Source organism: Rhinolophus hipposideros (genome assembly GCF_964194185.1).
Source record: "Rhinolophus hipposideros genome assembly, chromosome: 26".
Lineage (NCBI taxonomy): Eukaryota > Metazoa > Chordata > Mammalia > Chiroptera > Rhinolophidae > Rhinolophus > Rhinolophus hipposideros.
The window spans coordinates 9,299,055-9,312,707 of record NC_138072.1 but is presented as its reverse complement, the minus strand read 5'-3'; the positions used below and the strand labels follow the sequence as shown (position 1 = coordinate 9,312,707).

At 37.0% G+C, this 13,653-nt stretch overlaps 1 protein-coding gene across 5 annotated transcripts in view; it reads right to left on the bottom strand.

Moving 5' to 3' along the window:
- Positions 1-13,653, bottom strand: part of SPATA17 (spermatogenesis associated 17) — a 202,516-nt gene that overhangs the window by 77,004 nt on the left and 111,859 nt on the right. The window lies entirely within an intron of this gene.

The window sequence follows — 13,653 nt, the reverse complement described above, 5'->3', positions numbered from 1 at the left end:
GTGATCCTGCTTCTGGGTCCTTTTCTGACATGATTTATTGTCTTCCACATTTCCCCATCATTTCATCATCTCTAGCAACACTTCCGTTTCCTGAGCATGTTTCCTCTCAGAGTCTATAAATGCCTCCATCACAACAGTTATTGCCATGGTCCTTCCCTCCCTTCATCACATTGCTGTTCGAGGCGGTCTCCCTGACCTGCTGGACATGACATAACAGCCCTGAAACTCTCTATCACTTCAACTGACTCTATTTTCTTCACCGCAGTTACTGCTCTTTGATATTTTCTATTTATTGATTTTGTGTCCCTCATGAGTTTGTAAGCTTCGTTTGGTGAAAAGTAAATATCTGTTGAATGAACGAATGAAAAGGGAAAGGTGATACACCCACGTAACTATAACAGAGGGCTGACTGTTGTAAGAACCACAGAATTGATTCAAAGGAATGCTAAAGGTGTTCAGAGGGAAGAGGGCAAAACCATTTTCTGTTGAGTAATCATAGAAGCAGCATTTGATTGAGGATGGAAATAAATGCCTTCATGCAGTTTAAACAGGCAAAGTCCTTAAAGAGGTAAAGTACTAAGTCATCAGGGGATACTGTCAATAAATGGTCAGACTATACGTATAATGGCATATGCTTCTTCTCTGGAGGCCTAACAGTAGTGAAGATGATTTGGGATATTTTTTTTTTTTTCCTTAAGGAACCTTGTAAAGAAGTACGCCTGCCCTGGGCCCAGCTCTTTAGAGGGTTCGTACATTACAAACGCAACAAATAAATATATTAAAGAACATGCAGGTAACTGTCACTAGGGATTGGCTCTCCGCTCTGGTACTACAGAGCCACTGACCCTACATATCTGCCTTTATACTAACGCCATTCAGGCCCCAGGGAACAGTTCCACATGTGCTGTTCTGCGTTTGTGAAACAAAAGTGACTAAGCCCAAGTGAGGTAAAGGAGGTGGGGTTGTAACAGACACTGCTTTCAAGTATGAAGAGAATTTGAGTGACAGAAATGCTCAGGTAAGAGACAAATTAATTGATTTGAATAACATCCTTCCTCTTGGATAGCATGAATGCAACAGAGCTTCATATAATGAAGTATTATTTCCCCGCGGAGCTGAATATCCATATTCCTGCTTTCTTTTTGTTCCAAATTGTGATTCTAGAGGCACTCAGGAATTGACATAGTTTTTGCAGCAGTTACATGGGACATATCAGGTACATTTTGCAATGGTAAAGAATTCACACTACTCTTAAATTTGAGTGTATGAAACTTAGGCATGTGTGTGAAGCATGATAGTGATTTTTTATGTTGCTGACTTGATGAACCTAGAACTGTGAATAGATTTAGTTGTAAAGACATATGTAACAATAATTAATTTAATTTTCAGAAAAGTACATGAAATGGTTAATTTTATGTCAATGATCTTAAACTTCCGATATTTATTAATTACATTAATTTTTCATTTTAATATAATAGATACTTTTAAATATTTAAAATAACATTTTTAAAACGTGCATTTCAACTTCTGTTTTTTACATTTACTTTGGATAAAAATATAGTTAAATTGTATATACTTTAAATGCATTGAATGCATACAGAACAAAAGAAAGATCTAAAAATCAAGAATCTAAGGTTCCATTTTAGGACACTAGAAAAAAAAGCAAATTAAATCCAAAGTGAGCAGAAGTAAAGAAATAATAAAATCAGAGCAAAAGTCATGAAATTGAAAACAGGAGATGAATAAAGAAAATGAACAAAACCAAAAGCTGATTCTTTGAAAAGATCAAGAAAATTGATAAACAGGCTAAGAAAAATGAGAGAAGACAGAAATTATAAATAATTACTAAAAAAGATGGGACATCACTTCTGATACCATGGATATGAAAAGGGTAAAGAAGTATTATGAACAGCTGTCCAGAAATTTGATAACTAAGATACCATGGACCAGTTCTTGCAAGATACAACCTACTAAAACTCACGCAAAAAGAAACATAATAATGAATAGGCCTAAATATTTTTTTAAAATTGCATCAATAATTAACAACCCTCCCAAACAAGCCTAGATGATTTCACTGGCAAACTCAACCAAACAAGGGAAAAAAAAAGATACCATTTCCCTATAAATTGTTCCGGAAAACAGAAGCTTCCTACAGGAAGTGCATCCTGACTCATTCTGTTTCATCATCTGTAAAAAGGAGATATCTACCTCACAGGGCTGTCGTGAGGATTACACAGGATTAAACAGCTGGCACTTGGCACTAGTATATTCCTCCCTCCTTCCTTCAGTGGTAAAAATCTATTCATATTCTACCCACCACGTTCTTTCAAAAATCAAATTAAATACGGTTAACTCACACCTACGGGGGACTAATTATGGTGAATGAATGTAGTGAAACAGGACCTAAATCCTCCTCCCGTAAAAATATTTTGAGCAAACACTCTCAATATACATCTAATTATTTGTGCTAAGTTACATATGTGGTGGTAGAATGTAATGTGAAGTAAATATGTAAATGAGATAAAAATAAATATCATGAGAAATTCTAGCATTTTCTTCCTACGTTCCTGTGGATCTTCTCGCCTACTTAATTTTGAGCTCCTCCAACATAATGAATGAAGCATCACTTTATTTTGTGATACTTTCATCTGCACATTCCATGAACATTTGATCATCTGCAATGAGTCAGGAGTGCAGTAGCTAGCTTCCAACTGATGGTAACCAAAACTTCCAGAGTGGGAGAGTCAGATAGGAGGCATTTAAAGTTGTGCAAATAAACAAGGATTCACTCTTCAGGTACCTACTCTCTACATCCCTAAAAGAAAATTGGAAATTCTTTATCACTCTTATTTTTTAATTTAAAATCCCACATTCTTACTTGGCCCCCAGGCAACCGATAACTGTTATTACCTCTGATACAGGAAGAGGTGGATATGCCATTAAGACAGCTTTGGTTTCAGAAAAAAAACTGGTGCTGATTTTCGTTTGTTTAAAATTTGCCTCTAATACCTAAAACAGGCCACCCTGCCATGGGCAGCTATCAACGCGCTCAAGGAAACCATCTGCACAACACTCGTGCAGTGTCAGTTTTTCAATGAGAGCTTGGGGACTGCTTTTCTGAAAAATAACCTCATGAAGACAAAACACGGGGGATGGTACTTCTAAATCCTGCCACAGCCCTTGCTTGCCAGAGCAGACAGCTTTTGCTATTAGGACGCCCAGCCAAACACAAATAATCCACTCTCCAAATGAGCTCCTTGGGACAATTTAGGAGTCTTTGGATGTGAACGGCTCTTTGAGCTGGAATGCAGCCCAGGTCCGTTTTCAAACCCAAGTCAAAATGACAAAGAGCGAATCTGCTGGGCCGCACTGTGTATCGTTATTTAAAGCTTTGGTATGCACATTCCTACTTTCATTTCAACATGGGTACATCCAAATTCTAAAGTTATGTAATTGTCTTTTCTTTTTTTACATTTTTATATATCTTCTTCTTAATAGTTTCATCTGTGTTTCTCTTATTTAGCTCACGTTCCTCCTCCACCTCTATAGCTTCGGCTATAAACACACTAGTGGGGAATAACAGGTCGGACATGCACATTGAAACATGTAAATGCATTGTATTATGGTGTTTATGTATGAAGGCTACATAAAACATACAAGATATAGCAAAAGGCATAGATCTAGGTAGAGAAATAGAGATAGACATATAAAATGTGGCTTTAACTGTTTAATTTCAACAAAAAAACAGTAAAAATGTCATCTAAATAAAAGGCACTGGAATGGAACACCCAACTAGCTACAATGTGTAGTTAGAATGACCTGTAGCCTGTTAGCTGACCTGATAACTGAACTGACGATACCAGGACAAGAGGTTCCAGTGACATTATTTTCCTATACAAAGACGGACCATTTAAAATAGAGGAAATGCTATGTGGAACCAGTACTAAAGGGGACATTTGGGCTTGCATATGGTTACTGTACTAGAAAATATGCTGCAAAAATGTTCAGAGATAGAATGGTTTAGGGGAACCACTTAGAGTAGAAATAACTGAAATCAGGATTGTGACATTCCAAAATACCAAGTGTTGCTCAGTGGGAAAGAAACTGAATGTCTTTAAGTAATTCAGTACTCCTAGAAAATCCACCAGAGGGGGATTAACTGATTACTACTGACCACTCTGTGTTTCCAGCTGTGTTCCCAGGGCGTAGTACAAAGTTGAGGCTTGATAAATATTATTTGGTCAAAGGAATGGCTGAGTAATGAACAAACAGTGTTGACCCTGAGGAAACCATGAACCCGTTAGAAGTCTGAGAGTTTGGGCCTTCTGGAATAACACAGCCTTACTCTCTCATTCAACCCTGTCCCTCTAGGAACCGAGAGGAGATGGAAACTGTATGCCCTGGACTCTGTCATCAAGACGGTTTTCCCAAAGTGCACTCCACATGCTGAAACCTTTCCTCTTCCAGCTTCTAGATGCTATGCTCAGGCCCCTCTGTACCTCGGTAACTTCAGTCTAAAAGTACTTGGGGGGGAGACAGAGAAATCAGGATGGAAGCAGAGAGGGAGGAAAAGAGGGTGGAAGAGAGGGAGGGAAGGAAAAAGAAGGGAGAGTAGGGAAAAGGAGGGAGGGGGAGATGGAAAGAGAGAGACATATTTATCTACGGGTTCTATGAGAAATGAGGAAGGGGGGCTCTATCTGTCTTGTCTGCTGTATTGCCATGACAGTGTTGGACACATATCATGACTCAATAAATCCTGGTTGAGTAGAAATACAGGATTTCCAATTGTGACCCTGTTTTGCATGGATAATAATGTCTAGATTCATCAGTAAATAGGCTATAACGATGTGTTCACTGATGACTTTATAAAAAATTCTGTTACCATTGATCCTCATTATTCAGATTCCTTATTTGCAAGTTCACCTACTTGCTAAAATTTGTTGGTAACCCTCAAATCAATACGCACTGTGCTTGCAAGGTCACTCATTGATATGAGCAGAGTGGTAAAAAATTTGAGTCACTTGACACACACATTCCCAGTGGAGGCTTGCTTTTCTCATGCTCTTTGTAGTGCCACCTTTTTCACATTTTGTTCTTTTGGTTGGAGATTTCACTGTTTAAAATGGACCCAAAGCATACTGCTGAAGTGCTGTCTAGTGTTCCTATGTGCAAAAAGGCTACTGTGTGCCTTACAGAGAACAAGCTTCATTGTGCCAGGAGTTATGGTGCTGTTTGCCATGAGTTCTATGATAATAATCAACAATATACACACAAAGAAGGAGCCTTTAAACAGAAACACACATAAAACAATGTTATGTATCGATTAACTGACCAGAGGCTTGCAGGAACCCAGCCCTGCGTTTCCCCTAGGAGCAACGGTTCAGAATGACTACCAAACATTAACTTCTGCAAATACAACAACCAACTGCGAATCCATAGAGTAGTTGGGCCCCATCGTGATGCACTCGCTGTTTTAGGAACTCGTGTATTCTACCAACATATTGCAAGTATCATGCCTTCTAGGGCGAGAGTAAGACTGAACAGACGAATGAATGAGAACACGAACACATAAAATAAACAAATGGATTCAATATTGTTTACCACTCTTGATGGGGTGGGTTGTACCTGACTCTTTGTGAATCCTAGCCATATACAGACAATAACTTGAAATTTTAGCTTTATAAGAAACAGTTCTCATTTCAGTGTAATTTCCCTGAGATTAAAAATAAGATAAAGTACAAATGAAGCTTCAATAAACAGACTTTTCATAACCCTCTACCAAACCTAGATTTTCATATTATCATCAGGAATTCTGCTTGTTTAATTTCTTTCTGCTTTTAGAAGAATTGGTTTTTTAAACAGTTATTTCTCCTCCCTTCGTCCACTCCCTCTCTTCCTCTCTCCTTTCTTCCCTCTCTCCTTCCCTCCCTCCCTCCCTTCCTTTCTTCCTTTAAAAACCTATTAATCCAGTGCCTACACATGCCAAGCACTATTACAGGATACAGAAACGAACAAGTTAGGCACAAATTCCCGTCTTTATAGAACTTAAATTTCTAGTGAGAGCAGACAGACAAGCAAAAAAATGCCAGGTAATAACAAGCACTACCGGTATGAAGAAAAATACAACGAGGTAAGTAAAAGCGAAAGGTTGAGGGAATTAGGACAAGGGCTGGCAATTTCCAATCAGATGGCCAGGAAAGGCTGCTCTGAGGTGACCTTTGTGCACCAACTTGAATGAGGTGAAAATGTCACCACGCCAACTAATATCATGACTACAGCCAACAGTTTTGTCACGATACCACTAGTGTCCCTTCAAGTAACCCAAACCTACTAAGCTACCCTAAAAAGATTGATTTGTCTGCTCTAAGATGTTCGGAGGGCAAAACGTTCCCAAGTCTGGAGCCTGTTAGAGCACTGGGACCTTTGCAGTATGCAGAGTGTAGGTAAGCAGCAGGAAATAAAAAGGTATTGTCTTTTCCTGTAGGTAGCATGGAGGGGCACCCTGGTCTTCTTGCATATGATTAGAGCTCCATTCATTTCCCTTCCTCAACAGGCACTGTCTTATCCTAACATGATCGTCACACACATGCGCTGACAGCATCCCAGCTCCTGAGGAAGAGGTGTGCAATAGCTCAGCAAGTGATGGGGCCTAGCCCATAATTTCTAATTCCCACTGGGCCATTGATGTGCCTTAAACCACACTATTCCAGAGACAGACGCATTCGGAGAAATAAAGAGGACTAGTAATCATGGCTACCTATTTCTTTCCTTGATACCAAAAATAGTGTCTAATATAAAAATAAATTAAAAAAGTAATTAGCCAGAAAAAAAATTCACACGGAACTAACACTCGATGCATTGTCTGGATAAGTGGCAGCTGTTTATTATTTTTTCTTTTTTAAGAAAGCTATAACTCATTTTTGTCAGATTGGGTTTTCTTTTGGAGATTGTGGGTTCCCATGAGAAAAGTAATCCCCCCCCAAGAGAAGTACTGATAGAATGCATCTTGCCTCCATTTCTCTTAAAATTGTCTACATCTAAGTTTCTGTTATTATAATTTCTTAGTTAGCTGGAGGGGAGGCCTCAGTATAACTTGTTCATTTTCTAATAACCTCCTAAAACAGCAAACATCCTGAAACAACACTGGATAATTTAATAGGCATAACTAACCAAAATGAAGGGCAGGCAATTTTCTACTCATGTGAATGGCTTTAAAAATACAAATTTTACCCTTGGAATCAACTAGTCTTTCAGATCTTAAACAGTCATACTGCCTTGCCTTCAAAAAAGCCAGCTTATCTCTTTCTGTAGCATATCGTTTTCATCAAACAATGTTTTCTACTTGTTGGTTTACTCTTTTACTGCGAAAATGTGTATGATGATGTTTGGTATAAAAATCAAGAAATTAGTCTCGCAGCAGGGAATCTGCTAACAACACCAGTTTAATCTTACCCTTCAAGCAGCAGCAGAAAACATATTAATTGCAGTTTAATGTATGCAACACATATTTCGTTTTAATTACGCTTAATTTTTGTCAAGCTATAAAAATGTCAATAGTTCTGACAGTTTTTTCTTACAAGTTTTTTTAAGTGAAAGAATTAAAATCAAGTGCTGTTTCTGAAGGAAATTATGAAAGATTTCTAATTACTGCTTATGTTTTTGAAAAATTGCTAATCTAGTAGCCCTCCAGATAACATCTGGGAACATGCAAACTTGAAGCTTTATTACTCAATATTTATAATTCTTAATAATACACATGCATCATTAACATGATGGAATTCTTACAGGAAGCATTTTTTTGTGGTAATTATAGGATATATCAATAACTGTCATTGAATTGTGAATTTTCTCTATAGAAATGTTTCTAATTCCTCTCAGGAAAACTAAGACAAGAATAAGTGAATCTGATTGCTGCCAATACACTGCAGTGAAGAGAGGACTATTTACCATTAACAAGAGTGGAAAGAAAAATGACAAACCACCAAAGCTGAATAATATTAATTATAGTCGGTAAATATTTATTAAGCTCTTACTAGGTGCAAATCCTACCCAAACATTAAGTCTCACACAAGAAATGCTCCTTCCTCCTGGAAATCTTTCTCTCTTTAGATGTAAATTAAATCTGCCTGTACTGAATGTCTAGGGTGCATAATTATACCTTTCTCATAGCCTTTTAGATTTTCTGTTTTGTATCACAGTGATTCTCGGACATGTTTCAGCTCCTCCACTAGACTGATGAGGTTCTTGCGGGAAGGATCCAGGCCTTGTGTGTTTATACCCACCACCTCTCACATTCAGATACACTTGAAAATGAAAATCTGTTGGTATGCATAAACTTTTCTGGGTGTCATATTTTTGGAAATAACATTATTATTCCAAAAGCCTCTCTATAAAAGTTGTATAGACCTGTATTTTGAAATTGTTCATTTGGAAGACTTCTAGTTTTAAGGTGGCAGAGCAATGAATTTCCTACCCTATCTTATCCTCTCTGAAATGGCCCCCAAAACATGGAGAATTCTAAACATCTACAAAACTGTCTGTTCAGTGAAAGCAGGAGGAAGCAGCGACGCCAAATTACAATTTATGTTGAGAAATAGGTGAGGAGTGATGTTATGCCAGACCTAACAGGAATGGAGAATAGAGACATCTTGGGGGATCCCAATGAAATTCCATCCTATTCTTCCCACCTAAACCCATAACCCAGAGGTCGAGGGATCTTCAGATATCTCAGGAGGCAGAGTGAGGTTCAGGGCTTGGCTGAAAGTCTAAACAAGGAACATTTAACTTCCAAGCTCCCTCACCAACTTCCCCTAGGGACACTCCCTCTGCATCTCTCCTCAGGTTCAGGTAGTTTGTTCTCTGAGGGAAAAACTGGAAAAAGAAAAACCAAAAACACCAAAAACAAACAAACGAAAAAACGAACAACAAAACAAAACCTGAAGAGACTAGGTATAAGTAGAGCGCAAGGGTAAGGCATTCTACTGGGAATTAAGTGAAAGTTTTCACAATGAATGGTGAGAACACCATCTTCCTCCCCACCCTCATCTCCAGTTGCCAATTTGGCAGGAGATTAAAAAACTTTTGTGTTTGAGAAACAGAATGGCCAGAATGGCCAAAAACAGGGGCCCCTCGCAAGAACGTCAGCTGTAAGTTGAAAGCCACTCGTCACCAAGCCCTGCCCATACACACAGTGATTTCAACCAGCATTTCAAAATATGATGAACAGCCAAAGATCAACAGATATTTGAGAAAACCTCCATCCTAAAAGAAAGAGATTTAAAAAAAAAAGAATCTAAAACAAATATTCTAAGAAACATTAGAAAGGATGATGTATCTATTATGTAAGCACTGTAGGTGCTACTATAAATTTTTTTTAAAAATACATGTGCTTTATTGAATTAGTAATATGAAAGCAGAAAAAAAATGATAGAAATATTAGAATTTAACACTAAGGAACTCTCCAAGAAAGTAAAACAAAAGGACAACAAAACTGAAATAGGAGATGTGAGTGAGATTTTAAAAAAAAAAAACAAGAAATTGAGGATCAATGTAGAGAATCTCTTCTCTGGCTAGAAGAGCTCCAAAACAAATAAAAATCTGAGAAAACAAAGAAGAAAGAATTAGGGAAGAATGCAAGAAAATGTCCCCAAAGCAGAATGACAGATAACAATGGCTTAAAACTGAGTGGAAATAAGTTTCAAATTAAAATTCTATATCTAATTAATATCAATTACATGTGAGATGGAATTCTCAGAATTAAAAATTGTATTGAGAGGCTGTTACTGGGTATGAGGAAACTTGACAAGAGGTGTGAAGAAAATTGAGCAAATGGGGGAAATGGCAATTATTAACTCCAGGAAATATACGAAGTTATGCGAGAAAGAAACATCATCTTAAAAAACTTCTTGGATTAACAGGAAACAATCTTTGCATAGCTAAAAAAAAAAAAGTAAAGTCTGAATACTTGTTGACTCAAGACTTATATTCTAGAAAACATAACTATGATGACATAAAAGGGCTAAATTCTCTTCTTGCATAGTTGAAGGTTAATGGCTAACACCTGCAACTGGTAAATCATGATGTAGCATATTATTTAGATAGAAGATAAAAGAGTTGAAAGTGGTCTCTGGAAAGAAGGATCATACATGAAAGATGATGGAGGGCAAGAGTATGCCACTTAGCATTTCAAATCTTTGAGCATATCTACTTTATGCACGCTTCACTTCGATATAAATAAAGCAAAATAATAATAATAATAATAATAATAATAACAATAATTAGTGCATGAACATATTTACTATTTCTCTTAGAATTAAGTATCCTTTCTACTTGGGCTCTTACCAACTACATTCCTCTCAGTAATTAATACCCCACTTTGTATCATTTATATAAAATACCTAAACATGGTTTCTCATTTGTTTTTTTTTTTCGTTTGTTTGTTTTTTTTTACATTTTCATTTCTAAGCATTTTTAACAATGCTTTCTGTAAGCAAGTCTACATAATGAAAAATGCAGATAAGATAGTCAATAGAAATAAATGTATTTTATAATGTCAAATCCCTTTACAAGCTTTGGGAAAATTATATACACATTTACTAGTCTATGTACAATACTTAATGTCTATATTTTGAACCAAAATTATTAAAGACAAAGATCTATTTTATGAACTAGTGTCCTTTTCCCCAACTAAATCAAATTAAGAAAGTAATGTGAATTTCCTCACAAGCTATTTCATACTTGGATGCCCTTGAACTTTACTGAGTCTGAACTCAAAAACGTGTAGGTAAAATACTTTGGTATTCAAAATACTGAGGAATGTTTATATGCTGTTGCCATTAAAGCACAATTTATTGCAGAACATTTCAATATAACTCCTAAGTTATTTAAACTTTATTAAAGAGAGACTGTGAATCCAAGAACACTGACATATGATACATATAAAATTCTCAATATTTAATACATTATTTCTCAATAATATAAGATGGTTTAAAGAGTAAAAGGATATAAAAACAGAATAAAATTTTGACAAGTATACATTCATTTTACTTCAAAAAAGAAAGGAAGTATAAGAATTGTTGTGTATTGAAAAGCCAAATTAAAACTTGATCAAAAATATAACATTAATATGCTAGACTGAAATAATTATGAGTTGTAGATTCTTTAATGCAAACATTATTTAGCAGTGTAGTTTAAGATATTAATGAGTAATACTTTACATATCTCTTATGTTGACATATGTTTAGCTAATATAGATTATGATATAGGTGTTGGTCATCATTAATGATATTTCTAAAAACCCATTAGTTTCTAAGAGCTTGGAAATTAATGGCCAAGTATTTCAATTAGTTTTGTCTGCTCTCCCAACTATATGGTTAGGGCCTATCCAAATTTTCAAAACTGTTAATGTGATTTAATGGATATTAACCTCACACACGTTCCATTAAGCTCTTATCCATCATGGGGGCTAGTTAATTAGCCTACAGGAAGCATTTCCTCTTCCAAGAAATCTTATTTTTAGAGCCCTAAGAACTCTTTGCCATCAAGAGCTCCTAGAAGAATTGGCTGGGGATGTGGGAGGAAAATTGCAAACAACTACGACTAATATCGATATCTTCATGGGTGGAACTGAAGAAGTCATCACAAGGGGACCTGGTACTCACACTTCTATCCCAATAAGTCACCTGAAGCTTTCAAATAGCAGGTAATTCTCAGTCTAAGTAAATTGCTCCAAAACTCCTCCTTACTGAACTTTTGACTTTCTCACAGCATTCAAATTGTATTTTTGGGGGGGTCATTGTTTTATTCAAGAGAAATTTCTATCCCTTCAAGAGGGTTCAGGATAATGAGTGGAAAACAATGGTTGAGCTACAGAAGCTAAGCTGTAGGCTAGGCTTTCTACAGGCTCTTGCAGACTCGCTGCATGCAGGGCCTCTATGCCATGGAAAGAAGAGCTGTAAGAGGCTGTATCGGGCTTGAATTATAAACTTTCATCTTTTTCATCAAGTATGAGTGTTGGAGAACTAGGAAATGGAGGCAGGGGAATTGGGTTGCCTTCCAACTGAAGCCTGAAAGAGTCCTTGATTCAGAGATTGAAGACGCAAATCCAGTTTCTCTGTGTTGGTAAACAATAAAAGTATCTAGTGCTTTGTGAATAGAAGAATGATAAAAGAGAAAAGTTACACAAACTCATGGAAGAAAAATAGACCTGCATAGTAAAGACTCAGATGAAAAGCAGACATCTGAACATTATCATTTCCAGGAACCTGAAGAAAATTTCAGTGTTAGACAATAGTTGCCAACTTCATGGAGCTCCTGAAAGTGTGGATTCTATAGAAGAGAGCTAAAGACCAAAAGGATAAACGAGTCTAAAATAACAGGACTAGATGCCCATAAGAACAACAAGGTCACAGATGGGAGGCAAAAAGAGTAAAAAAGCTAAGATTACAACAGCAGAATTAAAGTTCACTTTAGAGCCAACAACTGGCTATTCCAAGTTGAACTGGTGATAAACATTATATTATAGAATAAAGAAAATAATTTTAAAAAGGATCCCCTTACACATACACACACAAAGATTCAGTCTTATCTCATATTTCTTTGGTAGCAGTAATTGATAGACGATTACAAACTAATATCTATAAAACTAAAAGAAAAAGGGTGTGAGCGTAGGATTTCATACACGCTCTAGTGATCACTTACATATAAAAGCAACAGAAAGGCATTCTTAGATATTCTATTAATTGGGATTAGACACAGCTGCAGCTGCCAGAAAGACCAAATTAACAGCGCAATTAAATAATTGCAAAGTTTATTTCTCTTTTACACAAAAGTCCAGGGTTGGTGTAATACTCCACAGGATAATACACCCAGGATTCTTTTACGTTATTGCTCCATCTTTTGAGGCCTGCACGGATCCAAAGATTACAATATGATGGAAGATGTCAAGCCATCTCTAGCTATCAAATCCCGCATTCCAGACATACAGAAGGAAGAAATGAGAATAATGGCACTTACTTGTCTTTAAAAATGCTACGAAAGGCAGCCCACGATGGGACTCTTGAATTCCCACATGTCTTGTTGAACGTGTCAAAATCACGAAGTCTTGATCATTCCTTTACCCAGAGCGAGGACCACTTCCCAAGTATTGTTAATGTAACTGGTGATGTAACATCCCCGAGAAGTGATGTAACACCTCACAGCACGTGGGGCAGACCTGCAAAGTACCTGGTCTCCCTCTAGACAGAACAGGATGGCTTACTGCTTCCTAGAAAAGTGGTGGATTTCCTATATGCAGGGTTTTTCTCCTAAGGCACACTGGCACGTGCAGCCCCACCTGGCTCGCTGGACCACACAGTCGGATTTGAGAGTCAGGGAACTGGCACGACTGTGCCAAAACTCCTCTGACTGAGGAGGCGTGTGTCTCTTGCCAGCATCTGTGGAACTGTATTAGGCTAATTTACTAGTTTGTGTAGTTCTTTTTGTGTTCTGCTGTTGGCTGTCCTTCACATTCTCAGACTTATTTACGTAGGGAAATTCCTGATAAATAATGCCTGGCAGTTGGAACTACACTTTGGCTTGCATTCCGTTTCCTAGTAGCACATGATCATAGGAAGATAACTAGTTTAAAAAGGTGGTTGATGAATGCCCCTTAAA